We start from the raw sequence: 27,385 nt of genomic DNA on the forward strand, positions 1-27,385 counted from the left end.
AAGTACTAAGATTGAAGGTGTGTGCCACCATGCCAAGGTCATGATTCAGTGCCTGTACTTGGATCAAAATGCACAAAAATAAAAGTCAGTGCTCAGTTGAGAAAAACAAACCAGACATTATAATCTTCAATGGGGAGATTTCAAAGGCTACTTCAATTGATGAATCCTTTTTTTTCCTTTGCCATCATAGTATGGAGATAAAGTTCACAGTCCATAGCAGTAACTCAGTGTTTCTCTATGACTTCAAGGACTTTGCAAATTATTTTAAAAACCTTGGCTTGCTTCTAGAATGTGACCCAAGCACAAAGTGAATACGGGTCCTCCTATAATGAGTCACACATTTAAAGTTCTTGGTTAAGACAAAGGACAGAAAACTATTCCGTGTTCTGAGAGAGGAGAACTTTAGCTGATTCCATAGAATAGAAGGAGAGTTTCGCTTTATTATTGAGGTGATTGGTTTGGGGCACTTTAATTCTCAGTCTTCATTCCGTAAATGGACTCATCTTGTCACCTAATAGCATCCTACCATTCAAGCTGCCTGGCTCTTTCTGAGGAGGGATTAATCCATTTCAACAACAGCTGCAAGACGGACACTCCAGGGGAGCAGATGTGCACTCTTCTCTGTAATTACTTTCAGCTCTTGCTTTGCCCTTTACTGTCTGTTTGAAATTTAACTTTAATGGAATTAGAATGGCATTTACCCAGGGATTAGCTCCAGACTGTGGGCAACTCACAAAATAAAGGTTATAACATAGTAAGTCTACTAATCACTTTTTTTTTGTGACAGAATTGGCCAATAGTCCATCTACCTTTGAGTAAGGCGATCAAGTGTTATCCTAAGGTAAAAGTAATCAATCACCCTCTTCTCGAATGCCTGCTCCATCAAGCACAAGTGTAGTCCAGGTTAGAATTCCAAAATAACAATCCAGAATTCTGACACGGCAGTGAGCAACTCTCTAATCCATTCTATCACTGTGTGAGACGTAACAGAGAATTGGCAACCCCAAAAACCCAACAGCAAAAGTGGAGCTGACATCTGGAAAGGTTTACAGCACAGAAAGAAGTGTAAGGGTTGATGCCCTAATTTTGCATTACAAAGAACTAAGAAATATTCTGAAGCACCAGAGTTCAGCCCTGGTTAAGACTTGAATACTTACTTTCCTTTCTGATATAGGAAGGTCATCTGTCAATGTGTTACTTTCTTTGGTTAATAAAGAAACTGCCTTTGCCTTTGATGGGACAGCAGCTTAGATAGGCAGAGTAGACAGAATCTGGGAGAAAGAAGCAGAGTCAGGCAGAAGCCATGCTTCTCCTACCCAAGAAGGATGGTGGTTAGGATCTTCCTGGTAAGCCACCACTTTGTGGTAGTACACAGATTATTAGAAATGGGTTAATCAAGATGTGAGAGTTAGCCAATAAGAGGCTAAAACTAATGGGCCAGCCAGTGTTTAAATGAATACAGTTTCCGTGTAATTATTCTGGGGCTAAGCTAGCCGGGCAGGAGCCGGGCGGCACGAAAAGCAGGCCTGCTCACCTCTTCACTACACCTTTCAGTTCTGAGAACTAGATTTGCCTACTCAACTACTTTAGAAATGTCATGAGGTGACTTTATCTGTTTAAATAATTGGCTCCCAAATTCCTGTAGGAAGAATTACCTTTCCTTAGGCAATATCTTGATACTCGATTAAGCAGGGGGTGGGGAGGGAAGCTCTACAAGGACTTTCTGTTTTAGTATCTTCTTGATTGGCAAGAACAGAGAATCTTCCTCTGCCGGGTTTGTTATGGAGTCCAGAAAGTGGAGAGAGAAGTGTGGAGGACTACTGAACTAGGAGACAGTGACAAGTAGCAGGAAAGATGAAAGGATAAGGAAACAGTAGCATACATACACAGTAGAGTTTATTCAGTAGGAGACTAAAATCATGTCATTTCTGACAACAGAGGCTATTTGTTTAGTAAATTGTAGAGTAAGATTACAATATCTCCTTGACCTCAAATTATGATCTCAACCAGTACAATATGAAATGTTACCTCACAGTTTTGGACAGTGGTGGTTCATCATCATTGCTAACCTAACTGAATTCAAAACCACCTCTGCATGTTCTTGAGGGTATTTCAGAGGAACACCAGCTCATGAGTCCTAATTCATTATTTGACTCTTCCTTCCACTGCAAGCTGAGAAAGTGCTGTCATCCATCCAGAGTACCTAAGGAAGAAAGCAAGGCTGTCCAGTCTCTTCCATCCCTTACCAGCAACATGAAAACAATAACAGCCATTGCTGATGAAATCTCCTCCGTTTGTATTTTGAATGATCATCATTCCCTAATCCCACACTCATAGACTGACATTTATACCCACAAAAATAAAAAAGTTAATTATTGTAGCCATGTTTTAGCCTCTTTGTTCTGGCTTCATCTGTTCATAAATCAGTGTTCCATGTTCCTGTTGGGCTATTATTCCTAATCTGCTTAAAGTGTTTCCACGACTATGTATCATTTTCCCCATGCAACCTGTTCCTTTTAGCAAAACTAGTCAGCATTTCCCATTGTCAGTCTGCCTGTTTCCAGCTCTCTCATTCTTTGCTTCTCAGTGTGCCACACATAAGGAGTGCCCAGACACCTGTGAGACACTCTGCGTTTTTACAATTCAGCCTTTACAGAGACCTTTATTCTTCAGGAATGTCCTCTCTATTCCCTCGACACACACCTTCTCCTGCAGCTTCTTCAGTTTGCATTTTGTTCACCTCAAGCATGCTTTACTTCAAAAGTCTTCTTGAGAGTTCTTAATGACTTTAAGGACTTCACCCGAGTGCCCTTCCAGCTTCCTGTCCCTTTCCATATTGAGGCATTTTTCATGTTGAGATTGTTGGTTGTCAGTCTTTCCTCTGAAGCATGAGCTTGTCTTTGCAGAACTTTGTTTTTCCAGTTGAACTTCTTAACACACTTTCAAAATGCAAGATGGGAAATCAATACAGATCTTCTGGATGAATAACTAGCACTTAACAAATCTTGTCTTTACTGCTTCAGCTATGAGTACACATCCTGTGGTTCCAAAAACTTGAAACTTCTGCATGTACAAGCGCTTTGTGTAGTCCCCAGCATATATCCCAATGCTGGCTTGTGATAACACTGAGCTGCAGATCTGCATGGATAGAAAGAGTTGGGTCCAATCAAGCCAGCCAACCTGGGGTCTACTGGAGTAGAGAGTGACTGAGGAAAGATGACTATCAGTGCAGAGTACTATGGACTGGTATTTTACACTTACAGTGAACATTTGACTCTCGTTTCTTTCCTTAGTTGAAAATAAAATACTCTTTGCAGTAACTCTATATAGAACAAAAGAGCAAGATTATTTGGTGACTGAGATAAGGTCTACCAATCTTATATGGCATTTTCTATTTTTCATTTAACATAATAGGTAAGATCTTTACATGACATGTTTGATAAAAAAAATTCTATGAATGGTTTGTGTGTTTGTTTTACTGCTGAGTAGTACTCCATTGTGTAATATACCACATTTTCTTTATCCATTCTTCAGTTGAGGGGCATCTAGGTGTTTTCCAGGCTCTGAATATTAGATGTAAAGCAAAGGATAACAAGCCTATAGTCCACAACCCCAGAGAAGCTGGGTAACAAGGAGTACCCTAAAGAAACATATATGCATCCCCCTGAGAAGGGGAAATAAACAAGGTCTCCTGAGAAAATTGGGACCGTGCAGGTGAGGGGAGAAGAAAGGGCAAAAGGGGAGGAGGAAAGAAGAAAGGGATGGGGGAGAACTTGAGGGAACAAGATGGTCAAGATGGGGGAAGGACAGAGAGGGTAAGCAAGAAATTGAGGGAGCCATTACGGGGCTATCGAGAAACCTGGTGCTAGAAAAATTCCCAGTAATCCACAAGGATGACACCAACTAAGACCCTAAGCAACTGTGAAGAGGATGCCTGAACTGGCCTTGCCCTGTAGTCAGATTGATGACTATCTTAAATGTCATCATAGAACTTTTATCCAGCAACTGGTGGAAGCAGATGCAGAGATCCACAGTGGAACACTGGGCTGAGCTCCCAACGTCTAGTAGAAGAAAGGGAAGAGCGATAATATGAGAAAAGGGGTCAAGACTATCATGGGGATACCCACTGAAACAGCTTAACTTGTAGTAGTGGGAGCAGTGGGCCACTTCCTGCCACCTGGCTAGCTTTACCTGAAATAATTACATGGAAACTGTATTCTTTTAAACACTGCTTGGCTCATTAGCTCTAGCCTTTTACTGGCTAACTCTCACATCTTCATTAACCCATTTCTAATAATCTTTGTAGCACCACGAGGTGATAACCTACCAGGAAAGATCTAACCTGCTTCCATCTCGGAGAGGAGGGCTATGGCGACTGCTTGACTCAGCTTTCTTTTTCCCAGCATTCTGTTCTGTCTACTCCACCTATCTAATTTTCTGTCCTATCAAAGGCCAAGGCAGTTTCTTTGTTAATGGATGAGAGTAACAATAGACAAATGACCCTCCTCCATCATTACCTGAGCTAATAATGGAAGCTCACTGACTCCAACCTGACAGCAGGGGAACAAGCATGGGACCAAGTCAGGCCCTCTGAATGCAGGTGGCAGTTGTATGACTGGGGCAGATCATGGGGCCACTGACAGTGAGAAGAGAATTTATCCCTGCTCCTTGTACTGGCTTCCTAGAAAACATTTTCTTTGGTGGGATACCTTGTTCAGCCTAGATACAATGGGGAGGACCTTGGTCCTACCTCAAAGCAATGTGCTTAACTTTAGTGACTTCCCAAGAAAAGCCTTACCCTCTCTGAAGAGTGGATGGGTAGGGTTGAGGGAGAAGGAGGAGGGGAGGGTGTGAGAACTGGGATTGGTTTGTAAAATGAGAAAAGATAGTTTTTTTTTAAAGAAAGAAATAAACAAAGGAAGGAAGGAAGGAAGGAAGGAAGGAAGGAAGGAAGGAAGGAAGGAAGGAAATAAGGAAGGAAATAAGGAAGGAAATAAGGAAGGAAGGAAAAATTACTATGAATGTAAAACACCAAGCAAAATAAAACAATCATCCCCTTGGGATTTAAAAAACATAAATAGATTGAATTCTCTGACTTTGATGGTTGCCTAGTTGTTGCAATCCACCTTCACTCACTTGATTAAATGTTTTCAAATTGCATCTAGCCAGTCAATTTGGGTACTGGGATGCAATAGCAGATGACATGAACACACAAACCTCCATCTTGAGCTCCCTATATCTGCCTTCTCTTGATCAAGAAGCGCCCAAGGTTTCCCACAGTAATATAAAGTAGATGAGGACAATCTGGGATGTTCCTCCTAGATTAACAAATAGAAGACGGGATCTGAGACAGAGGGATAAAGTCATGGCTGGTTCTTATGGATAACTATCTGTATCTTTGTTTATTTCTACCACTGCCTTTGACTTGGAATTGGTACACACCTGGTATTGAAATGTGTTTACAATAGACACCTAGCAGAAGAAGCCATTGAAAGAAAAATGTCTCAAGGTTAAGCTTCCAGTTTAAAGGCAGGGTCTTCCCTCGGCCTCCAACTCACCAACCATATGGCTGAACCAGTTATTTAGCCCCTTGAGCCAGAATTCCCTCATCTATAAAATAAAGATTATGTCCCTATAAAGGGCTGTTGTGAATAGGAGCTGAGATCACACATGTAATGTGCCTAATAAAGGCCTTAGAAGAGCTGCCAATCAACAAAGAATACCCATTCTCCCAAGGAGTTTAACAATTCACTTGGGAAACAGAAATTTACATAATTAACCATAACAAAATGTTATAAACATAATTAAGCAAACCCTATGGGACTAAATACAAGGACATAATTAATTCTGCTGAATGGTTTTGGGGGAGGAGGTAGAGAGTTCACAAAGAAGTCTCTGAGTTTGTTGTTGACTTTCTTTTCTTTGCCTCTATAATTATCAGAAGACATATATGCTCTGGTAACCCACTGTTAAAACTAACCTTCTTTTGTTGCCACACCTCTCTCTAGTCAATTATTCCTTTTTTTCTCCTATTTGAAGCACAGCATGGAGAGATTTGAGTGTATATGTGCAATGAGGGTTGTTTAAAAATTACTATGATCTGACGGGGATCCTTTCTACTTCAATACCTTTCACCTTCGTGGTCATTCTGCAGATATCTTACAGAGCTCCTCATCCTGGGTAAGCACCTAGCTTAGGCTCTCTCTTTTTCTCTCCAGATTCTTCCTTTTTTAAAAAAAAATCTCATCTATCTCTTTAACTTTAAATATACTATTTTCAACTTTTATCTCCTTCCTGAGAACATAACATATTGTATATTCAACTGCTGATTTGACGTGACCATATGTGTGTCTAACAGGCTTCCCAAACACAAGTAAAATGTATAATGATTTCTCTAAACTTTCCTTAACAAAACACGTACAGCAAAAATACAACCTCTTCATGGTACAGCATTTGCCTGGTACATGCAAGAACTCACTTTCACCTTCATTACTAAGGAGGAGGAAGTGAAGAGGAAAGAAGAAAGGAAAAGGAAGGAGGGAAGGGAGGAGAAAGAAGGAAGAGAGGGAAGGAAGTAAGAAGGGTGGGCAAAGAAAGAAGGAAGGGGAATGAAGAAAGAAAGGAAGGAAGGGAGGGAGGGAAGAAGGAAGCAAGAAAGGAGAAAAAAAGATCTATTTTTTATTTCTCAGTTTGTAAATGATGACGTTGAGAGTTGCAGTTAATTCCCTTTGTTCATGCACCCTTTCTTCACACACTAGATGGTTCTGATTCATCACTAGGCCCTTCTGGTTCTACTACCTTCTTTCTTTCCTCCACTTCCCCTGCAACTGCCATGGTTACCTGTCATCTCGCTTCCTTGCAAGAGCATAGCATACTAGCTACTTTTTTGTCACTGCAATGAATACAAACAAGCAAAAACACCAAGACCAGGCAGTATATAGAAGAAAGAATTTATTTTGTTTTGTTGTTCCAAAGGGATAGAGTCCATCAGGGAGAAACAAGCAGCAGGGATGCTGGCAGAAACAGAAGCTGAGAACTTACATACTGAACTGTAAGCACAAAGTAACAGAAGAAATGTCAAGTGATGAAAGTTCTTTAATCTCCAAATTCTCTGCCCAGAGCTATACTTTCTCCAGCAAGGAGGCACTGCCTAAAGCTCTCATTATACACGGTAACCATCTCAGTCTCCAACTGTGCCTCACCATCCTCTAATCATCCTAAAGCTGCTGAAATTGTCTTCATACTTGACTGAGGAGATGGGTCAGTGGTTAAAAACACTTAGATTGTATTTAAGAACCACTCCATAAGATGGACCCTGTATTTAACACTGCTAAAATATCAAAACACCTGAGACTAGGTAGGTCATGGGTCCTAGGGTAAAAGTCACTACTGTTATTCTGCTACATGAACATATCTGTTCCTAGACTTACATCCATATATACAGACAAACAGACAGACATGTATATATCAATAATGACCACAGAAAAAGGGGCTATTAACCTGACAGTGGAGGAGAGAGAAAGGATAGATAGGCTGGACTGAGGAAAGAGAGGGGCGAAGTGATGGAATCCTATTTCAATTGAAATTAGTAATATTAAATTCAAATTAGAATATTTTGAAAATGAGATTTTCATAAAATACAAATCATGTGATACTTCCCTGTTTTTAGAGCTTCTCGTTTTAATTGCAAAATGAACATTTTACCATCACCTAGAAATCTGTACCTCATCATACCTATCAGCTTGGATTTTTTTCTTCACTTAATTGCAATTTCACCCCCAGTCCTTACGGATTGGGTCTTTCTCAAGATTCTCATGTTTCAGAAGCCTGCCCCAATGTCCTTTCCTTAGCCTCTGGTCGTGAGCCCCTACCCCAGGATCACTTTCTATCCTGTCATTAAATTCTACATCTTCACAATATGTAGTCGTTTTTTAATGCATGCTACTTGCTTGCTTGCTTTTATCTCCCTCTTCCAATAATTGGCTCACAAGAGACAGCATCTCTTGCTGAGTTGTTTACTGTTGTGTCCCTGGCACTCAGATCAGTGCATGGCATTTGGTAAGAACTCTGAGACTGTTGGTTCAGTGAATGAATAAATACGCAAATAGAGTTCTGGAAGCATTAGGTAAGCAGCACTGTTGTATATATTAAATTAAAAATGAAACATAATGTTCTTTATGGTTTTATTTATCTCTGTTTTTTATTTCAGTAGCAAATGTATTTGAGACTATGCCATTGGGAGAACACGGTGGTGACGCTGGAGTGTGACTCACAATCTGGGGGTTCTTGCAAGAGCAATTCTCAGGTAACGGTAAGGAAAGAAGGCAAAATTGGGGCTGCCAGTGCACGTCATCATTTCCAGAAAGCCCTGTGCACAGAATGGCATTTACCTTGAGCAAGAAAAAAAACAAACCTTTTTCTCCTAAATGGATGATAAGGTTAAAGCCAAGGAGAGTGCTTGTGTCTTTCCAAGAGTTAAAGGTAAGTGAACCCATTTTACAGGGAGATAGTTCTAGCAATGTCAGGGACTGGGTGAAACTAAGATACAGCTTATAGTAGGCATCGATAGTGAGGCAGAAATGAAGAATTCCCCACATCGAACACATCCCAGGGGACACACACACACATGGGAGAGAAGTGAGGGAGGGAAGGAGGGAGTGAGAGCAAAGAGAAAGAGAGAGATACACTCAAATGCATACACACACATGTATGGCAAGAAACATTTGTACAAAGAAAGTTTGGGTCATAGTAAGCCCAGCAGCCAGACCCTCTGTTGCTGCATATCCGTGATTTGGTGAAGGCACCAGCACACTGACTAAGCTCCATAACTCTCCAGTGAATGGGCTAGTCCTGGAGCTCTGATGCCATCTTTTTTTCTGTGGAAGAGTCTATGTATTTATGCTCCTGAAAATGGTAGGAAAACCTATTCCTCACAGAAAGGCATCTCAGTACTACATCCATTTGCCACTGGGCCCAGAGGTGTCATAGGTGATAAGTGCACTGCGTGTGCTATCAGATCTATACCCAAAGCTTCCTCTAACTCAGCAGTGCCAAGAGCACCATCATCTCTAGTCTATGAGTCTAATTCAACTTTCAATGGTCACTGGCACTGTGAAAGGACACTGCATTAACACTAGGTATGTGGTGTTCTTATGCCATCATGGGCCATTTTATACAACTATCACGACTCATACTCTTCCTACCTTCACCCGCCTTCCAGAAAATTTTGAGTTCCATATTTAAAATGTCAGCAATTAAGAAGGGACAGCATGTGTTCTGTGGCTCCTTCCATGGAACTATTTCTGTAAATCAGGTAATACCACACACACACACACACACACACACACACACACACAGAGGGAGAGAGATACACACACATGGATACACATAGGCACACACATACAGAGAGAGAGAAAGGAGAGGGATACATGCATGCATACACACAAGCACACACATACTCAGAGAGAAAAAGAAAAAAGAGATACATGCACATGCCTTTTTATATAGAGAGAGATACACATATGCATACATGCAGACACACATAACCAAACACATGTACACACATACACACACACACACTCACACACACACACACTCTAGACTCTAGAATAAGTACCATGAAACAATCTAGGCAAGACCCTAGAGCCATTCTGAGATATCTGTGCTAATGTGTCTATAAAATGGGCAAGGTGGAAGTTGCTTTATTAAAATTTGACAATTCTCAAACAAATTGAATACAATTCAAGGTGACACTTCCTGTCAAGAAAATCTTTCTTCCAGGGGAGGAATTTTTAACATTATGCACACTAGAATCATCTGAGAAGTTATTTTTAAAACTGCATCAAGAGGTTATGAGTTAATTGGCTTGAGATAGGATCTGATGATAGACAATTTTTTAACTCCCTAGAACGTCTTAATGAGCAGTTACAGTTGAAAATGACTACTCTTGATGGATGAGCAGGAACCTGGAACTTCCATGGAGCTAAACTAAGAGAGCAGACTCAAGCTTTGAAGTGATGACATCTATAGCTAATAATACACAAACAGGGTGGTGCACAATAAAAATAAATGAGAAATGAAGGAGCACAGCATGCTTAGCTGAAAATCAGGGAGGTAAGGAAGATGCACTGTGGTTGAATGCCTTAATCACCATTGTGCTCTGCCCATGGTTGCTGCTAAGTGAAGAGGCATTTAAACACTGCTGCTGTGTTGGTTTTGGTTCTTCTGGTGTTGGTTTTGATAATTTTACTTTGTGTGTTTTACTTTTTCCATATCTGTCCCATAGGAAAGCGACTCCCTGTGTCATTCTTCTGCTTGAAAGCCCACTTTGATATATTTAAGAAAAGGAGGAAATCCTTTCAATTGAATTTCAACACAATGTCAAAGCCGTTTAAAAGCCAGAAAAATATTGTCATAAAACAGGTAAAGTCAGCAGTGTTTGGGAATCTTTCAGCAGAACAATGAACAGCTGTAAGAATCACTCAGTTTGCAAGCCATTGGCTTTCCTGGGTCATCACCTGGGAACCCCAAAGCAGCAGTTCATCTTGCTCTGCCATTTCTACAACTGCCTCTCAGCTCCTTGCCAATATAAGTTCCCTCCCCCTCTTGTCCACCCAGTTCTTACTGCATCCTTACTGACATGAAAACTGTCAGAATGTCCACTTACAAAGCCAACAACCATCACCCAACCTTCACGGTCATCCAGTTCTCCTTGGCAGTAAAGTGAGATCATAAAAGTGACTATGTTTAGTCCCTTCTCTTTCTTGGATCTGTGGGAATAAAGAATAACTAAATATGGACATTAGAGGCTATTTATTCTGAATCTGAATTATCAATGGAATGGGTTACCATTATTTGTGTTTTACAAGAGATTCCAAGGTGGGAAGAAGAGTCAAAAGCTTTATAATGAAAGAAAGCTTTGGCTGCACCTTGACTGGAGATTGTTGACCTAGGAAGGCTGTGGCCAAGACAGGTGGAAGCGGGAATTGAATGGAAGTGGCTGATGAGAGGTGCTTAGCTGGTTTGGTCCTAAATTGGTTATGAGAACAGAAATTAGGATTTATGTGTTTGTTGTTTGGTTTTGGTTTTGATTTTGTTCTTGAGACAAGAACTCATGAATCCCAAGTTGACTTAACTCACTGTGTTTACAAGCACATGCCAAAAGGCTCCTAATATGTGGTGCTGAAAACTGAACCCAGAGCATCATGCACATTACGTGACCACTCTGCAACATGAACCTATCTCCATCTCCAAAAATGAAAACAAAGAATGTCATCAGTTATCAACTAAATCCTGACCATTTGTGGCTACTTGTTACCAGGAGTGTTACGCCCCACCTTGTCCAGCAAGGATGACGCGACCACCGGAGCTCTTCTCCCTGCAGTTTATTCCAGGACTTTATTCACTTTCTCTCTCTCTCCCCTCTCTCTCTTCCCCTCTCTTTGACCTCTCTCTCTCTCTCTCTCTCTCTCTCTCTCTCTCTCTCTCTCTCTCCTCTCTCCCCGGGCAAACCTCTCCCAGCCCTTAAGTAGGCATGGGCTGCCAATCCCGGATTGCCAGGTGGGCACTGCCCATAGGCCCACGCATATGCAAGTAGCTGATGATCATTGCGTGATCAGGCATAAGTCAGGTCTTAGCCATCTCAGGAGTTGATTATACATCTCCATCAGGTGTGACACCACGCAGCTGGCTACACAGGAGTACTGTTTGACTTCTGGGGTTGATTGCTCAGATGGGCCACTATAGAAAGGGGTAGATTCCTAGGAAGAGTGCTGTAGGTTGTGGGTCAAAGTTCAGCATTGATATGTGATCTGTTCATTATTCATTTATGTATTTAGTTTCTCAAAACCATTAAAAATGGGCTAGAGTATTATTTAATCATCTGTTTTCTAATCTGTTCCACATACCAGCCACACCGATAATTCACAAACACCTTTAAAGAAACACACTTTAAAATATATTTTAAATATTTACCTTTAAAAATATTTCATAGATATATACATTGAACGCTGAGAATGTTTGATGCCTACATCTACTTTACTGTTTTCACCTCCTTCCCTTTAGTGCCCCTTGTTCCCCACACAGTTTCATTTCTACTCTTGTGTTTTTGTTTTGTTTTTTTGTTTGTTTTTGTTTTTGGAGACAAGGTTTCTCTGTGTAACCCTGGCTGTCCTGGAACTCATTCTGCAGTCCAGGCTGGCCTCAAACTCAGAGATTCTCCTGCCTCTGCCTCCCAAGTGGGATTAAAGGCATGCACAATCACTACCTTGCTAATGTTTATATGTGTGTGTGTTCCTGTATGTATATGTATGCTTTTATTCACATATATAAAAATCCAAGAACAACAAGCAAAAGAAAGCATATAATACTCATTTATTAAATATTGGCTTAATTTACTTAATGATATTAATGATACTTTCTTGCAAGAAACATAGCTTCATTCTTTCTGACTGAAAAACAATCTGTTCAGCTCAAGCCCGAGCACTGTTAGAGACAATCTTTGTAATCTGTACAATCATACTTCCTAAACAAAATAACAAGGCCTTAGAGAGGCCCAGAGGAGCACAACGATTACAGTGCTCAGAGTCCTTAATGAAGGTCATATGAAGTCCAGAGTTGCAGAGACAATTCAACCCACAGGCCTGACAGCATTTGTACTTACAGGAGCTATTTCCATGCTGCCTGGAAAATTCTGTCTGTTCCCCTGCTCCTTCCAAATGGTGACATGGGGTGCATTATTATAATACAGGGGCATACAATAAATGTCTTCATACAAGCACAGATCATATCCTGCCTCAGGGAATAATGGCCTAGTACAGGTTTATCGACACTGAATCAGTCTTTAACTGTCACTCAGGATTCCACGGTGCCACACTCTTCACCTTGGCTTTAAATCTGTAGCTAATTTGAAATCACATTCTTGCTTTTGTTATCTCTGCTTCTCCTCCAGGGATCTTATCAGTAGGTGTTTATATGTAATAAGGATTGGGAGTGTTATTTTCTCAGCAGCTGATGGTAGCATTTGTCATAAAGGGGGGTGATAAACTAAAGCTCAAAAAAATCGAACTCCTTGTTGTAATAGAATAGAGACTTTCACGGGCCTAACTAAATAACCAAAGACAGGTGGGGAATTATTTTTTATTATATTACGAAGTGGGGAAAATGCTGGCAGAAGACAGAAAGCAAGAGAATTCCTGCTAATGTCTTGTAGCTTTCCAAAACACTTTTCAGCCTAAAGAAACAAAATCTGTGTTGCTATTGGGACTTTTGTGGAAAGCAATGAACGGGTTATATTTTTGGTCTGGGTCTATAAGGGAAAGAAAGAGAGTAAATGACATCTCCCTGTCATTTTGTGGTCTATTCTGATGCTTTGATTGTTGGGGTCTTACTGGCTCTCTTGAAGGAGTCTTTCTTCTGAGGTCAGTTCTCAGAGATGGTAAATAACAAGCCCACTAAGTGTGGTTTTTCAGAAGCAAATGACCCAATATAGAGTCCGTATGCCTAACCCCTCCATCATCAGGCTCTTGAACTACTTTACCTAATCTGTACTAATGTGTACTATCTGTCATTAATCATCCCAAGACCAAGAAAGAACTACGCAGCCAGTTATAGAGAGCACCCCAGACCGTTGAGTCTACTTACCCAGCCTTGCCTGGTCCTTCAAATGGAAATCTGACCAACACCTTTGATACAATTTTCCCACTTCACTCTGCATCTGCCCAGCCTTAGTGCTTCCCATATGCTTGCAGGGAACATGGCCACCTTCTTAGGCTCTCTGACTAGCATGGCATCTTTCCCATGAAAATCACTCTCTGAACCGCTGGCCTTTCTGTACCTCGAATATCTATATTAACAGAATCTGAAAGTGCTGGTGGAAATTGTCCAGAGAAAAACAAATAGAAATATATGTTGATCGTTACTGACACTGCTGAATTCTCAGAGCAGAAACTGGGCCTGGCCAAGTTTTCTTTAACGCCTGAAGGGGAAGGAAAACCCACGCCAGGTTAAGAAAAATGTCCCTTTGCTTCATCCTTTGCATCACATGCTCCTTTCTTCTTTTTTTTTTCTGGAGTGAATGGCAAACCTAGCAAAACAATGCCTAATATTTTCTATCAAAGCACCAGAGATTCTCATACATACATGACACTGATGCCTAGGGATCCTGACTTATGAGGGTTCTGTTTAAGACTGGCTGACTCCAGCGTAGTACAAGAATGACACACATGCAGTAGGAATTGCATTTTCGTTCATCTTTTCCCAGGCGAGTATTATGTCATACGGTCTCTCCAGAGTCTGGGCAGAAAGAATCACAGCTTGATTACACAGAGGGAAACAACTGATACCATAAAGCACTGTGTTGCTAAGTGTGATGTTCAAGAGGCTACTTCAGGTGTATTAAATGCATTTGGTACTTGATATTTTCACCATACGTGGGATCGATGTATCCCTTAGAAGTCAAAGAATAATGGTAGGAGAGGGATATCTGAAAGTCCCATGATCACATCTTTAAAGCACAACACAAATATTTAACCCTATGGATTTATCCCACTCTAATTCAAACTGAATGATGGGAAAGGATATAGAATTTTGTACATAGAACAATTTGCATTTAGTAATAAGGGAATACTTAATAAAATAAGCTTTATAGTCAAGAAGAACTATAAAAAGACGGTATAAGAGCATTCCTTATTTAATAACATTTATTAGCATCTAGGCAAATGTTTCAGCTGTTATAAATTTATACACACCTCAAAACCTTTCAAAGATAGAGAATCCTAGTTCACTTAGGCTTTTAAAAATTCCTTTTATCATATCTCAGAGCTCTAAAATATGAAAAAAGTCAAAAATAAAAGTTATGAGTATGCTAAGTCTAGAGTTCCAAGTCTCCGACTTTAACAGTAGTTGTATATGACAAAAATTATCTCAAATTTCCATTTTTAAATGAGTTGAAATTTAGAATAACAGCAATTATGCGACATTAAATGTGATTTCTGATACGCTTCAAAATGAAAAACAGACAACCAAGTACAAACTTTGTGATGTAACTGAAAAACATGTAGACTGTATTTGGGGATATAACACTTTAATCACAAAATATCTGCAAACACATATATGCACAAGGCCAGCATTTTTCTAGTTTTAAAAGTACTGACATATGCCTTTGACAAATAAATTAAGCACATATGAAAACTGTTTCACAGATAAATAAAAATATTAATATATACCTACATGCATTCATTCTTTCTTGTTATCAGTCATTAACATTAAGCCATTCAAACAGATGAAAACATGTGGGTTATTTTTATTTACCAAGCCAAAGGTTTCTGGGATGCGATTTTTATATAAAGTATGTTATTTAAGCTTTTCCAGAAGTAAAGATTCTGCAGAAAAATACTGTGTGTTGTGGTTCATGCCTGTCATGCATTAAATACCAGGAGTTAGGGAATGATAGCAGAGGAATCACTGAGTTTTAAGACAGCCTAAGCTACATAGTGATATCAGTCCAACTGGAGCTGCAGAGTCAGATTCTGCCTCTGAAAGCAAAAATAAATAAATATTAAAAGTTCTGCGACTCTTAGACCTAGTTTTCAACATATGCTCAGTGCATGTCAGTTAGATTGACAATGGGTGTTAAGAAAGAAGTCGTCAGTTTTTGCTTGTGTTTTCTTGGCATTGGTGGTATTCTGAAGAAGGAAGTACAGGTTGGAGAATTAAATTTCAGTGTCTTCATTAGATGCCAAGGATATTGCAGAGGTAAGAATTACACAAATAATTTAACTATCTCTAATTATGTCCTATCAGAAGATGTTCCTGTGCACAAAACCCACCTAGAGAATGTAGAACTTGGGTTGGTTTCTGTGCTTTGGATGTCATAGGAAATCATATAGTGAAATGCTCTGAGCTAATTCTCTTGTACCCTGTAAAGATTTGTCACTCATATTCATTTAAGAAGATGCTGATTAGCCAGTAACCAGGCAGAAAATGTAGGCACAGTGACCAGACTCAGAGAATTCTAGGAAGAGGAAAGTCAGTCACCTGTCAGATGCAGAGGAAGAAAGATGAAAATGCATTACTGAGAAAATGTACCAAGCCATGTAGCTGAACATAGATAAGAATTATGTTAATTTAAGTAGTAAGGGGTAGTTGATAATAAACCTGAGCTAATAGACCAAAATAGTTTATAGCTAATATAAGCCTCTGTGTGTTTCTTTGGGACTGAATGGTTGTAGGACCTGATGAGACATAAACTTCTGCCTACAAATGGCACCCAAATATTTGACAAGAATTTCCACATAAAGCCTGAGAGAGCTTTGAAAAAATGGGATTTCAGACAGACAAGAACAGAGTCAAGTGCAACTTCTTCATTGCTGTCTTTACTCTGGTAAGCTCTGTTTGCTATTGGCCAGCAGATTTGTGGCTCCTTTAAAAGAGGCTTCCTGACTCAGCAACAAAAACCTCACAACTCTTTTAAGAGACTCTGCTACCAAACATTTAAATGGTGTTTATGAGCAGCCAGCATCAGGCTTCTTGATGGTGGCATGGACCTAGAAACTCCACAGAGTTGTGGTAATAAGTGTGGCTCCCACCAGTAACTAGTTAGACTCCCAAAAAGCTAAGGAATGAGGTGAAGCCAGCTGCCAAAGGTACCTCTTTAATCCTAGCCATGCTGATTAGCAGATTAAAGACTCATGTGGTCAGAAAAAGATAGAGATATACAGTAAAGACAGATTCAGACCAAAAAAAAAAACCCCTCTAAACAGTTTACAGTGTGTTTAAAAATATATGATGGCTTGGGAGAGAAACAATAAGGGATAGAGAAAGCCCTTTTAAAAAAAGAAATAGAATTGTTGGGTGTGATGTCACACACCTTTAGTACTTGGGAGGCAGAGGCAGTCGGATCTCTGTGAGATTGAGAACCAGACTAGTCTACAGAGTGAGTTCCAGGACAGTCAAAGATGCACAGAGAAACCCTGTCTCAAAAAAAAAATTAAAAATAAAAGAAACAGTAAAAAGAAATGTCACATAAAGTTAGAAAATACACAGTCAATATGGATTCTGTATATTATTGTGTCTTTGAATTATTTGACTGCTGAGGAAGGAGCAATAGCATTTAAACAAAATGCTGCCGGATTAATTTAACCTATATATTTTAAAAATGACTTGACTTCAAAATTTAAGTCAAAAGATATGTTACCCTGGAATAGAGGTTTTGTTTTTGTTTCCACAGGAAATGAGAGGCTGTGGATTCATTCTGGGTTAAGGAAAATAAGGTTTGATTGATACCTTATACCACCTGAAAAATCTCCAATAGGAACGAATGCCCCAGATGATCCAACATTTCAGAGCACCTCTGTTGCAGTTTCCTCTGAGTTCTCCATCTAGAACATCCTCAAGACTGCTGACTGAGAGGATCCAGCCTCGAAGAACACTCCAATCAGGACTTAACCATAGTCTTAAATTTTCTTTGGGTCCCCAAAAGGTTATCAGTAGCAAAAAGTAGCTTAAAAATCTATGCCCACACTGCCAAAAAAAATGGATTATGTATGTTTGTCTTTTGTTTAAAGTGTTGCTTACAAGTACTATGAATAATTGTCAGGACAAAAGTTAAAGGAAAAAAAAGGAGATTTAGATCCCGAGTCCTTGTTCTGAAAACAAGGTGAAAATGCTATGAGATAATCCTCTTGTACACTGTAATGAAGTCACTCATATCAGTTTAATAAAATGCTGACTGGTCAGTAGCCAGGCAGGAAATGCAGGTGGGGCAACCATATAACCATATTAAGACAGTTCTCAGAAGAAAGGCAGAGAGTCAGCCACCAGCCAGACACAGAGAAAGCAAAATGAGAATGTCTTATTGAGAAAAGGTACCAAGATACATGGCTAAGCATAAACAAGAATTATAGGTTAGTTTAAGTTGTAAAAGCTAGTCAACAATAAACTTGAGCTAATAGGTCAACAAATTTATAATTAATATAAGCCTCTATGTGTTTCATTGGTATAAAACTCCTACAGGACCAAGTGGGACATTACTTCCATATACATAGTAAAACCTTTTACTTTTAAAACTTCTACTTTTCATATGATATTATAGTAAATAAATCTGAAGTTCCACAAATAAATCAAAAGAAAATTGGGAACATGGAGACCATGGGAGAGAGTTGAAAGGGAGGGGAGAGGAGGGGAAAAAAGCAGAGAAAAATGTATAACTCAATAAAATCAGTTTTGGAGGACTGGAGACCAATATGTAACTAGTGGAAAGAATTATGAGCTTGCAATTATAAACAAATAATTGAAAGGAAAACATTGAGTCCCAAAGCCAAAACTCAGTCTCTTCATGGAGATTACTGGAGCATCTGACTCCTGTAAGACTGGGAAGCACAGTAGAGGCACTGGGGTATCCTGGTCCTCAGCTAGTCCAGTTCCATTAGAGATAAAGGAAGTGAAGTGCATTCCTCCTTCCTGAATTCCCAAGGCCAATACAAGTTGAAAGTAGCATCATTCTTTCTTCCTTAAAAGGAACTCAGGTCTTATAACATCCTCCTTCTAGTAGATAAATGGATTTCAGGCTTGAATGAGCATGTGTTCTGAACTGTGGCCGCATAGTCATCTTCTGGAATGCCTTTAAAGATGCCTACTTTAAGGCAAGTGAAGGAAACTTTCAGAGGAAAGGAACAGAGGAGAAAACAGAAATAATAAAGCCCACTGCGGAAGCGACAATGTTTTACTGAAAGCTCAAAACAGCCTGGAAATAATGCCCTTTTTACAAAGTTAATCAGGTAGTCTTCATGTGGCTTCAGTCTGTGGGTGATCTAAAGCAAGCGTCTTCTATCCAACCCTATGGGAAATTAACTTCTGCTCTGAGTTCTTTAGTCTCTGGCATTTCGCCTTAATTTTTAGCTGTTTTCATGATTTGCTTTCCTTGTCGGTCCTTGCATCCTATGTTGTTTGTTACATGTGTATTTCTCAGCAATTTTCATTGCTATCTTAAAATTCCTGAGATTAAAAGAATAAGACATACAGCCTCAAGAAAAGATACAAGCAGAATGGAAGCAAAAGACACTCCTGTTTCTTATCATGAAAAATGAATGACACTCACAGTAATCAATACAGTCAAAATAAATTACTGAAAAATCAAAGGATGATAACAGAATCCTGAAAGAGATCTACAAAAACAAAAATAGTGTGAGGAAAAGGGTACCCCTTTCTCGACAACCTCTCCAGCAAAGGCTATCATTGGTGTTTTTGATTTTAACCATTCTAACAGGTATAAGATGATATCTCAAAGATGTTTTGATTTGCATTTCCCTGATCGCTCAGGAGGTTGACCATGACCTTAAGTATCTTTTGGCCATTTGAACTTGTTCTGTTAAGAATTCTCTGTTCAGTTCAGTGCCCCATTTTTTTAATTGGGTTAATTAGCATTTTAAAGTCTAGTTTCTTGAGTTCTTTATATATTTTGGAGATCAGACCTTTGTCTGTTGTGGGGTTGGTGAAGATCTTCTCCCAGTCAGTAGGTTGCCTTTTTGTCTTAGTGACAGTGTCCTTTGCTTTACAGAAGCTTCTCAGTGTCAGTAGGTCCCATTTATTTAATGTTGCCCTTAATGTCTGTGCTGCTGGGGTAATACATAGGAAGGGGTACCCTTATCCATTGCTGGTGGGAATGCAAACTTGTGCAACCACTTTGGAAATCAGTGTGGCGGTTTCTCAGGAAATTTGGGATCAACCTACCCCTGGACCCAGCAATACCACTCTTGGGAATATACCCAAGAGATGCCCTATCATATAATAAAAGCATTTGTTCAACTATATTCATAGCAGCATTATTTGTAATAGCCAGAACCTGGAAACAACCTAGATGCCCTTCAATGGAAGAATGGATGAAGAAAGTGTGGAATATATACATATTAGAGTACTACTCTGCCATAAAAAACAATGACTTCTCTAATTTTGCATGCAAATGGATGGAAATAGAAAACACTATCCTGAGTGAGGTAACCCAGACCCAAAAAGAGGATCATAGCATGTACTCACTCATAATTGGTTTCTAGCCACAAATAAAGGTCACTGAGTCTATAATTTGTGATCCTAAAGAAGCTAAATAAGAAGGTGAACCCAAAGAAAAACATATATTTATTAATCCTGCTATGGGAAATAGACAAGATTGCTGGGCAAAAAAATTGGGATCTTGGGGGTGGGGTGGGATGGGGAGAAGGGGAGAAGGGGAGAGAAAAGTGAGAAGGGGAGGATGGGGGGAACTTGGGAAATGGGATGATTGGGGATAAAACAAGGTTGGATAGAGGAGCAGGGAATCACATAACTTAATTAATGGAACCACCTTAGGGTTGGTAACAGACTTGAACCTAGAGTGACTCCCAGGTGCCCAGGGCAATGTCCCCAGTTAGTTCCTTGGGCAGCTGAGGATAGGGAACCTGAAATGACCCTAGCCTATAGCCATACTGATGAATATCTTGCATATCACCATAGAACCTTCATCTGGCGATGGATGGAGATAGAGACAGAGACCCACACTGGAACATCGGACTAAGCTCCCAAAGTCCCAATGAGGAGGAGAAGGAGGGAGAACATGAGCATGGAAGTCAGGACCACGAGAGGTGCACCCACCCACTGAGACAGTGGGGCTGATCTTTTGGGAGCTCACCAAGGCCAGCTGGACTGTGACTGAAAAAGCAGGGGATAAAACTGGACTCTCTGAACATGGCAGACAATGAGGGCTGATGAGAAGCCAAGGACAATGGCATGGGGTTTTGTTCCTACTTCATGTTCTTGCTTTTTGGGAGCCTAGCCAGTTTGGATGTTCACCTTCCTAGACCTGGATGGAGGGGGAAGGACCTTGGACTTTCCACAGGGCAGGGAACCCTGACTGCTCTTCGGACTAGAGAGGGAGGGGGAGAAGAATGGGGAGAGGGAGAGAGGGGCGGGAGGAGGGGGAGGGAAATGGGAGGCTGGGAGGAGGCAGAAATTTTTTTTTCAATAAAAAAAATAGTGTGAGGAAAATAATGAAGCTGGGGTAGTATTAACTGACAAACCACAGAATGAAGAACAGGGCCCCTTGTCAAAACATTACCCAGGAAACCCTGTTCGCTTTCCAGATGAGAATTCCATAGCAGAACTCCATAGCTCAGAAGTACTAAATGGCTTGCCCTAGGCTAAACATTGGTCAGGCAGAACCAGAACTAAAAGCAGTTTGCTGGTTCCACATCCCTGGCCCTTACTATTGAAACCATATTTTTAATAGATGAAATTTAGAAGAAAGTAGTTTAAATCTGCAAAGGGCTTTCTCCAGTAACATGGGAGAAAAAAGAATGCTAAGAGCATATTTCAGGAATCCATGGTCTACTAAGATATTTATTATATAGACAATACAGTTTATAGATTTTTGTGTCACTTTGATCTTTGTCATGTTCTTCCCTCAAGCCTGATTGTGTCTTTACCAGACTTCCAAGAAGAGCAGGGGGAAAAAAAGACTAAAAAAATAATAGTACACATTGGCAAGTGCTAACCATTATAAAGGAAATCTCGAAGAAACACTGAATTTAGAAAGCTAAAACAGTGTATGGCACATTCTGAACTTCACCAACTTATAAGACACTTAATTAACAGCTGTACCTAATTGTCATGGTTTTGACATGAGGTCTCATGCTGCTCAGGTTGGTTTCAAACTCACTAATCACCAAGGACAGCCATAAACTACTCATCCTCCTGCCCCTATCTCCTGGGACTGGCATTCCCGATGTGCACCACCATTCTTCGTCTATGTGGTGTTGGGCGTAGAAGCCAGAGCTTCATGTATGCTTGTCAAGCCCTCTACCAACTGAGCAACATTCCCAGCCTGACTATCCTGACTTGCGTCAAACAGTAATGAAGTTTCCCCAGTTGTAGCGGCTGAATTCATCCGCTGAAAGGGGAAAAAGAACAAATGTTAAGCTGGAGCTGTATCTAGAGGAGGCAAGTCCAACAGACAGAACCTAGAAAGTGAATACAATAAGCTAAATTGCCTGATGATGAGTCAGTCACAAGTGAGTTCGAATCACTGACCTCTGCAAGAAGGACCACAGGGAGCTGGCTGTCAACAGATGGCTGAGCCCTGGACCACATGGAGACAATGTTGAGTCAGATTTCACCTGAAGTCATAATTTTCTGGAGTTCACAAGCCCTTCTTCTCCACAGCTGAGCTCCTTCCCTTTATTGGTTCTATATGTCAATGAAGCACGCTGATGGAAGATCACTGACTTCAGAAGGAACATATTTCATTGCTTTCTTAGAAAAAAATCAGTGTACGAATTACCTGGCCAGGAAATTGTGTGGGGGAAAAAAAGAAGGCTGTAAAGTTCAAGTACCAAGGCTGCCTTAGGCAGAGAGGCTGGCAAGCATCCTACACTTCGCTATAATAAATCAAGCTGTTCTGTTGATGTTGTTATTGTTACTGTTGTTGCTTTGTGGGAGTGAGGGTTTATTCCTTCTGAGCTGTAGCAACTATCATGCCTATGGCAATCTCAAAGGCTTAACATAGCTTGATCCCTCATTGTCAATAGGAAAAGCCTTACAATGACCAGCAGAGTAGCAAGTTTTTGAGGTTTAGATTAGTATTGTTCCTTTCAGAACAGCAGTAAACGCTCTCAACTTGCCTCCACCCCAATGAATTCCTAGAACTATTTAATTTTTTACAAAAATAATTATGTTCATAAATACATGAGATATTATACACTTGAAAGCATTGGAATTAGTAGGTAATTATTAGGATTCTATAGATAAACAATTTTGCCAATTTCTTTGGCTGCATATTATTATTTATTTTACCTTCACAAAGATGCCTCCTTATGACCACTTCCGAACATGTCTGGAATATATTCGATTTTCATTACTTTCATTATTATCTTATTCCAGTCCACCAGTACTTCCCACCTAGATCACTAACTTTTCCACTTGTATTCATTATTAACTCTAGGTGCTTTAGAACAAGCGTCATTTTTGTTTGTCTCAGTTGCTATCTGTGGCTAGCTTACATCAGGTCTATTCTGAGTCTCAACAAGAAACTCATGGCTCCCTAGACATGTTATGTCTCTTCATTATGACTAACACAGAGACAACAGGCCAAGGAAAACCAGGCAAGCACTTCTAAACATCTTGATCAGGTCATATCCACTTGCCATTGGCCACACTAGTCACATGACCAATCCTAATATCCATCTCACAAAATATCATATTGCCCCAATGATCTAATAGGGGAGGGTGCAAACATGCAAATAAGGCTAACAGCTTACTGCCCCAAACCAGAGAGAGCTTTTCAGTGAAGGCGCTGTTTTTCTCCAACTATTTAGTGGCTTCATTATCATATGAATAAATATGCTCAGTAGAGCTCTCTCAACAGGAGCAAACTCTGCCTTTCCAACCTTATCCCTTACCTTATTATACCATTGCCAAACTCTAATCATAGCAGTCTTGTTTTAACAAACTCTGTCCTAAATTAGATATATGATCATAATTTCTTCACTGTCTAGAATAACTAGCCTTCCTTTTTCCTTTAGCCAAACAGAGCTGAAGGATGTCTCTTCAGTAGCAAAATAAAAAAGTTTTCAATCAACAAGACAGGGCAAAATCCCTTCCTTTAGCTCACTTATCAATCTATCAACCTGTGATCTCAAGAGAAACAAAACCAAAGCCTAAAGAAACAAAGATATATGGCAGAGGATTTATTTTGGATCATGTAATTATGAAGGTTGTTTTAGTTGGGTTTTTGTTGTAATGAAACACTGATCAAAACCAACTTCTGTAGGAAGGGTTTATTTCATCTTACAAGTTGTAGTCTATCATTCTGGAAAGCCAGGGCAGGGACCTGGAGGCAGTAACAGATGCAGATGCCATGGAGAAATATTGTTTACTAGCTTGTTTCTCAAGACTTGCTCAGTCCTGTTTTCTTATTTTTTTTTATTTTCTTTTTATTGTGTTGTATATTTTTCTTCACTCCCTTTCATCTGCTCTTCCCTTCTACTCTCTCCACTGATGCCCACACTTCCAATTTACTCAGGACAACTTGTCTTTTTTTTTTCCTTCCTATGTAGATTCATGTATGTCTCTCTTAGAGTCCTCTTTGTTGTCTAAGTTCCCTGGGGTTGTGGAGTGTGGGCTGGTTTTTCTTTGCTTTATTTCTAAAAGCCACTTATGAGTGAGTATATATTATATTTGTCTTTCTAGGTCTGCATTGCATCACTCAGTATGTTTGTTCTAGATCTATCCATTTGCCTGCAAATTTCAAGATACCACAAGGACATGTGCTCAGCGATGTTCATAGCAACATTGTTTGTCATAAACAGAACCTGAAACAACCCAAATGCCCCTCGGCCAAAGAATGGATAAGGAAAATGTGGTACATTTACAAAATGGAGTACTACACAGCAGAGAAAAATAATGACATTTTGAAATTTGCCGGTAAGGTATCATTATTTTTTACCTCCTATTGGCTAACTCTTACATCTTGATTTAACCCATTTCTATTGATCTGTGTTCACTATGTGGTCGTGGCTTACCAGGAAAGATTTAGCATGTCTGATCTGGTGTCTCCATGGGGGCTCTCTCACACTGCTTTCTTCCTCCCAGAGTTCAGTTTTGTCTCCCTCCTTACCTAAGTTCTGCCCTATTACCAGGCCCATAGCCGTTTCTTTATTAACCAATGAAAGCAACACAAATACAGAAGGACCCCCTACACCAACTGTTGACAGCTTATGCTAGAGAGGATGTGGGGTAAGGGGAAATACTCCTCTATTGCTTGTAGGAATGCAAACTTGTACAGCTGCTTTGTAAATTGGTATGGCAATTTCACAGAAAACTAGGAAACAACGTACCAGCAATATCACTTTGGATTATATTCCCAAAGGATGCTCAATCATCACAAGGACATGAGCTCAACTATATTCAGTCTGCTTCTTACAGTACCCAAGACCACAAACTCGCGTTTAGAGCCTTTCACCATGAACTGAAACTTCCCACATCAATCATCAATCAAGAAAATGCACTACACCTTGCCCATGAGCCATACTGGTGGGGGCATTTTCTCAATTGAGAACCCATCTTCCAAAATGACTCTAGCTCAAGTTGACATAAAACTAGCTAGCAGAAAGGCTGAGAATTCCCAAGACAGTCTATTTGCAAGTTAGAAAATGAAGAAAGCCAACATGACAGCATAGCCCAGTTTCAAAAGCCAGAAGACTATGAAAGTCAACAGCATGACTCATTCTGAGGCTGACAGCTGGACAAACCAATGCCTATTGATGCAAATTTAGGAAACTACTATAAATGTTTTAGATCAGAGTAAGATAGTGAACAGAGCCAGATAAACTCTATGGCTATAGGGTTAGAATTGAAGGTAAAGGGAGATTAGGACTGGGTCTAGGCAGATTGATGTAGAGCAGGACCAGATGGGCAAACATGAGATTAGCAAGGCAGCCATTACAATAGGCTACATCAACAGCCAAGACCTGACAAAGTTGAAGGTTCTGGAATGATTGGGAGTTCTTTGCCTATCACATACTAAGGCAAGCAGTAGGTGGCCAGATCCTTGCCTATCACACACTAAGGCAAGCACTAAGTGGTCATATGATAAGTCGGTGAATTTTGGGTTCAGTATGGGGCCCAGATGAACACCATACCTTTTTCTCATTGTGCTGTTTCTAATGGATTCTTCACCCTGATTTTTCTGACATGATTACTATATGCCCCATACCCCTTGAATCCCAGTCCACCCCAATACATTTCTAGAGTGACATCATTCGTACACTAAGGAATAACACATATGAATCTGTGACACAGGGGTGATGATGAGCAGACAGTGACATCTAGGCATCTACTGTATCCACCCAGGCACAGATTTATCCTCCAGCAACCTTATAAAATAGTGTCTCCCAGGTACAGAAAGAAATATAAAATCACTGTTTTATACAATATGGAGTAACCTAGAGCAGAACACAACTTGATGTCAACAAAAGCAAATGCCAAAATACCTAGAGTACTGATGTGTAAGAAAAAAGGGAGGAACTCCTCTATGGCTTGAATAAATCTCCAAGGCTTATTTGTCAAAATCTTGGTCATCACTGTACAATATTGGGAAGTGAGAGCTAATGGGGACCAGTTCCTAAGCAAAGGGAATTCCAACTTTTCTGGTCTTCTTTGACCCTGTCTAACCATTTTGCTTTCTTGACAAAAGCAAGAAAGTTTGCACCAGATGACAGACACTGAGTTTTGGACTTCAATCTCTTCAGATGAATGAGCAAAAAAAAAATGTTTCTGTTTATTAAATTACCCAGGCTGTAGCCTTATGTTACAGGAGTCCAAACCAGACTGAAGCAACGCCTGTGTGCTAGGAGAAACAGAGAAATTCTCAGACTACCAGTCAGTTGGGAATATCTCCCTCACTCAGTCCACTGCTCCAAATACCGGTCTTTTTAAAAAGCAGTGCACAGTTGTGCTTAAAAATTATGTTTTCCAAGTTACCTGGGTCTCCCTATGTCATACAAATCAACATTTAGTATATTATTTCATTGCTCCAATGATTTTACACAGTATTCAGGAGACATATATACAGGATGAATTATGGCAGTAAAAATATCACAAATGCAAACATGAATACAAACATATGGGTATCAATATGGCTTCTTAAGCTCCCATAGATAAACACACATGCTTATTCTTTAATGACCTTTTTGCTTCAGTTTACTCTTTCAATACTTCTTTGCTGGTGAAACTAAAGCCCTGTGTTTACATCTCAGCTCTACCATTTCCTAGCTATGTGTGTTGATCTTAATCTTGCTATGTCTTCATTCAGCTACAAAATAGTATTTCCTGCTTTTCAGAATGGACCATGCAGATTAAATGTGCTTGGACAAATATTCAAGCCATTGTCATCTTCTCTATCATTCTTGCCTAGCTATCAGGCCTGAATATCTCTATTTTTATAGCCCAGCTCCACTGAATGCAACTATTGCATAAGCAAATCTATCTGCTTTTTATTAAAATTTAGAAATCACACTAAGCCCTATTTTGCTTAACTTCTAATAATATCTGGTTCAAAGTCTGGACTCCATTGCCCACCAGGCTTCCACTGGCCTCACATGCCAGCTGCACTGCAGTGAACCCCTCTCCATAGTTCTTTCTAAACTCTCTGTCCTGGTTCTCAATCCTCAACTTCTGACACCTCTCCTGGGCTTTGTTGGTAACTTCAGGCCCCAGTCACTACAATCCAGAATCTTTGCAATGACACTCCCATACTTAGAGTGGATCTCTAAGCAAAAGTCCTTAGGAACGAGCAGGTGAACTAGGGGGCAGCGTAATGTGTGGCTCATGGTGACAGCTTTACTTTTTATAAATTTTTATA

Source organism: Microtus pennsylvanicus, chromosome 1 (genome assembly GCF_037038515.1).
Source record: "Microtus pennsylvanicus isolate mMicPen1 chromosome 1, mMicPen1.hap1, whole genome shotgun sequence".
Classification (NCBI taxonomy): Eukaryota; Metazoa; Chordata; class Mammalia; order Rodentia; family Cricetidae; genus Microtus; species Microtus pennsylvanicus.